This window comes from Triticum dicoccoides, chromosome 4A (genome assembly GCF_002162155.2).
Source record: "Triticum dicoccoides isolate Atlit2015 ecotype Zavitan chromosome 4A, WEW_v2.0, whole genome shotgun sequence".
NCBI classification, from domain to species: Eukaryota; Viridiplantae; Streptophyta; class Magnoliopsida; order Poales; family Poaceae; genus Triticum; species Triticum dicoccoides.
Window position 1 is genome coordinate 612667016 of NC_041386.1, and position 5389 is coordinate 612672404.

Consider the following 5389-nt stretch of genomic DNA (forward strand, 5'->3'; position numbering starts at 1 on the left):
TCCCCTGCCTCCTATTACCATCCGCCTTAGACGCATAGTTCGGGACCCCCTACCCGAGATCCGCCGGTTTTGACACCGACACCCTCCGTCACTTGCACGCCCACCGTTGGTGGTACCTCGACATCAGTAGAGCTCGATGCCATCATGGTAACTAATTAAGCCTCTCGGTCGATGACTTCATCTCCTTGCCTTTGACTGGGCATCCCTGACGCCCTACATGTTTTCGCAGGGCGCCGCCAACTTTCCGTGCACTCTCCTGCACTTCATGAATGACGAGTTGGTCGATATCGCCAAGGGCAAAATCGTTCAACCGAGCAGCCGCGTGTTCCACGGTAATCATATGCCACCCATCGTTTATAGGGTTCAACTGGGTCGGGTGTTGCCGGGCTTCGACGACATGTTACCTCCGTATTGACCCCATGGGGCTAACGAAGATGATGTGATGACCCTCAGCGCTTGCATAAGTTGGCCCATGCTTTGGCTGAAGAGCCAGATTCGTTTGGGGGAGGGGGACACCACCCCACAGACAACACCGCCAGTCGTGCCGGCGCCAAGCCATGGCAAGACCCCCGCAACGCTACCGGACATGCCGGACATGGATATGGCATAGGATCCGGACATGCATATGGCACAGGATCCGGACGACGACGACAACGACGGTACATTTACCAATGTCGATAAGTACTTCAACGAACATGGGCACGGTGATGAATTCTTGGGGCCTCCTTCTCAAGAACCCAACCCTGCAAAAGACGATCTAGCTGGTACCGCAGAGAAACCCAGTTGTAATAGGCGTCGTTTGGCGTTCAGTTCTCAGGAGACGCCTCCAGCTGCCGCCTTCACCGAGCCTCAGATAGCCGAGGTGCAATATATTATCAGCCCCAACACACTCAAGAAGGCTGTCTGCGAGCAGAACTCGATCCCATTACAGCAGACGAAGAAGGGACGGAAAAGAAAGAGTAACAAGGGTGCGAGCTAGCCGGCACCGAGTATGATCCGTGCTCAGGACGGACCACCTTCACCTAAGAATATCTCGAGGAGGTTGCATGTGGTGGGTAGGCTGATGCTACCCACTAATCTGCTCAATGCTGCAACCGGTGCTATGCAGAGTCTGCATGACAGTGTTCTTTCTTTGGAGAAGCGGCGTCTTCGAGAGAATGATGTGGCATACCCGGTTTAATGGCCAAGGTGCCAGAGGTCAAGGGCTTTGTCGATAGCGCCATCGCGGGTATGATCGTCCTGCGTTTTGATGACATCTTCGATATGTTTAACCTTCATCCGCTTCACTACACCTTTGTTCGCCTATTTTCGCTGAGTATGGAGATGCGGATTATTAGAGACAAGACCCCGGACATCATGATAGTCGAACCCTCCTACATGCGTGCCAAGATCTTGGGCAACGCTGGGGACTGGCAAGTCGCGAGTTCATACCTCGAAGGCGTCATTATGGCAAACCCAGATAAGGATAACTTCCTCGTGCCTTACTTTCCTGAGTAAGTCATCCCCTCACCGCCCCGTAACATATGATTTCTTAGATTTTGATCGTTCTTTTTTTCTAACATTTCGTGTTTTGTGCAGTGATACACATTGCACACTCATCCTCTTAAGCCCTAAATATTCCATGGCCACGTATTTTGACTCCGACCGTCAGTCGAAGAAAGACTACACAAATATCAAGAAAGTTCTTGATGATGTTCTCCCCGGCTACGCCAGATCTGGAGTCACCTACAGCAGGCCAATTCGTAGGTACGGCAATCACGTGTTCGCCCACAATACGACGTTCCCCTGCGTCAAGCAGCCGCCTGGCGGTCAGAAGGATGCCTACTACGCCCTCCATCACATGCGGGCGATCGTACGGGACCATAATCACCTTCTACTACCAAATAATCTCAAAGATTGGACCGCAAGCTTGTCGGTAATCCAGCACGCGGACATCAGACAAGAATTCTTTCGCATCCAGTCGGAGTTTGCGGAAATCATCCATCAAGATGTCCTTCATAACTCGGGCCAGTTCTACCTCAGATATCAACCGTCCAACAGTGAGATAGAAACAACGCTACAAATGCAGGCTGACAACACACACGATTTCATGACCATCACAATATACGGCGGCTTCATCCATGCTCCGGTCCCTGAGTCGAGTCAAAAGTAGTGATGCTATGTGTAGTCTTGAAATATCGATTAGCTCATGTTGTAATTAAACTTTAATGAACTTGTATGTCTCTTTGGTTTGGACAGTCGTTCAACTTATATGTAATCGATGCTATTTATTAGTAGGACCATGAATCGTGCTATTAATGTCTTGCTTTTCTCTTCCAATCCTTTTGTTTCATACTTATATATTGCTTATGTATTGTCTGTGAATTGCTACTAACGTTTTATTTGGCTAGTGCATAGAGATGCCGTCGTATGTCGTGTACAAGGGTAAGGTTCCCGGAGTCTACGACGACTGGGAGGAGTGTCGGAGACAGGTTCACCGTTTCAGCGGTAACAGTTACAAAGGGTACACCACTAGGGCAGAGGCGGAAGCTAGATACGCGCGCTATCTAGCGGGAGAGAGGAGGGAGCGGAGGAGGAACCGGATGAAGACCAGTTTCATCGCGATGATGCCCATCGTGATGACTGCAGCTCTCTTCTAGGTGATGGTAGTTTAGATGATCGATATCGACTTGTAATGTGAAGACAAACTCGCTACTCGCGGTCTCGAGACTTGTAATGTTCTAACTTTGTTCGGTCTTTTGAATTCGAAGACTAATATGATGAATTGTATTCGGAGACTAATCTTCTATTGTATTTGATGAATCTGTTGTTTATATGTTATGCTGTCTATATTTTGTACAGTAATATATTTTTTAACCTGTGCAAATAACAGAAAAGAAAAAATTAATTCCTAATATTCATACTAGTGGCGCACCACACTGCACTTTAGTGGCGCACTGCAATAAACACACTAGTGGTGCACTACCTAGAAGTGCGCCATTAGTAACCAAGAGCACAAGGTAAATATGCCCCCCTAGGAGGCATAGTAATGGCACACCGTTTGACATACTAATGGCGCACTCCCTGGTGTGCCACTATTGTCTGGTATACTAATGGCGCACCAGGGGTGCACCATTAGTATTAGTTACTAGTGGCGTGATGATAGTGGTGCACCTATAGTGCACCATTAATATAATTAGCCTTTTCCTAGTAGTTATCCATGGCTCACGCTCATGTATTGCGTGAAAATTGAATTTTTTTAGATTACTAAAGTATGAAACAATTGCGTGGCTTGTTATCGAGGTTGTGCATGATGAGAACATTCTTGTGTGCAAAAATGGAGCATGGCCAAACTATATGATTTTGTAGGGATGAACTTTCTTTTGCCATGTTATTTTTAGAAGACATGATTGCTTAGTTAGTATGCTTGAAGTATTATTTTTTTTATGTCAATATTAAACTTTTGTTTTGAATCTTTCGGATCTCAACATTCATGCCGCAATAAAGAAAAATTACATTGAGAATTATGCTAGGTAGCATTCCCCATCAAAAATTTTGTTTTTATCATTTACCTACTCGAGGACGAGCAGGAATTAAGCTTGGGGATGCTTGATATGTCTCCAACGTATCTATAATTTTTTATTATTCCATGCTATTATATTATCTGATGTTAATGGGCTTACTTATACACTTTTATTTTATTTTGGGACTAACCTACTAACCCAAGGCCTAGTGCAAATTGTTGTTTTTTGCCTATTTCACTGTTTCGCAGAAAAGGAATATCAAACGGAATCCAAACGGAGTGAAACCTTCGGGAGCGTTATTTTTGGAACAAATGTGATCCAGGGGACTTGGAGTGGACATCAAGAAACTAACGAGGAGGCCATGAGGTAGGGGGCGCGCCTACCCCCCTGGGCGCGCCCTCCACCCTCGTGGGCCCCTCATGGCTCCACCGACCTACTTCTTCCTCCTATATATGTACACATACCCTGAAAACATCCAGGAGCACCACGAAACCCTATTTCCACCGCCGCAACCTTTTGTACCCAAGAGATCCCATCTCGGGGCCTTTTTCGGAGCTCCGCCGGAGGGGGCATCAATCACGGAAGGCTTCTACATCAACACCATAGCCTCTCCGATGATGTGTGAGTAGTTTACCTCAGACCTTCAGTTCCATAGTTATTAGCTAGATGGCTTCTTCTCTCTCTTTGGATCTCAATACAAAGTTCTCCAAGATCTTCTTGGAGATCTATTTGATGTAACTCTTTTTGCGGTGTGTTTGTCGAGATCCGATGAATTGTGGGTTTATGATCAAGTTTATCTATGAGAAATATTTGATTCTTCTCTGAAATCTTTTATGTATGATTGGTAATATTTGCAATTCCCTTCAAATTATCAGTTTGGTTTGGCCTACTAGATTAATATTTCTAGCAATGGAAGAAGTGCTTAGCTTTGGGTTCAATCTTGCGGTGTCCTTTCCCAGTGATAGCAGGGGCAGCAAGGCACGTATTGTATTGTTGCCATCGAGGATAAAAAGATGGGGTTTATATCATATTGCTTGAGTTTATCCCTCTACATCATGTCATCTTGCCTAATGCATTACTCTGTTCTTATGAACTTAATACTCTAGATGCATGCTGGATAGCGGTCGAGGTGTCAAGTAATAGTAGTAGATGCAGAATCGTTTCGGTCTACTTGTCGCGGACGTGATGCCTATATACATGATCATGCCTAGATATTCCCATAAGTATTCGCTTTTCTATCAATTGCTCGACAGTTATTTGTTCACCCGCCATAATACTTATGCTATCTTGAGAGAAGCCACCACTACTAGGGAAAACCTTATACACAGAAATTTAGCAACAGCACAGGTTAAAAAAGGGCGCTAGTGCTTGATAGCAGTAGCGGTTCAAAATAAACCGCGCTGTAGATACGATTCTAGCAGTAGCGCGTGTGCCCGTAAAAGCGCTACTACTAATATTCCCATTGCTGGAACGATGGGCTACGCATAGCAGTAGCGGCCTTGCAGGAAGCGCGCTACCGCTAGGGCATGAGTAGCAGCACGTTTCCCTGTAACAGCGCTACTGCTAATGGAAATAAAATAAAATGAAAAATAAATAGAAAAGTAAATGAAAATGAAAGAAACAGAAAAAGGAGAAAGAAAAAAAATAAAATGTAAAGCAAAATAAATGAAAAAGCGAAAAAACAGAGAAAGGCTTAGCTGTAGCATGTGTTAGTAAGAGGCGTTGTAGCTAACGCAGCTGCAACGCGTTTCGAGGACCCTCGCTATAGAAACAGAAAAAGAATAAATAGAGAGAAACTTACATATGTATAGCAGTAGCGCGTTTTGGAAAAAGCGCAATAGCTACCTTAGCTATAGCGCGTTGTGCGAAACGCGCTACCGCTAGTT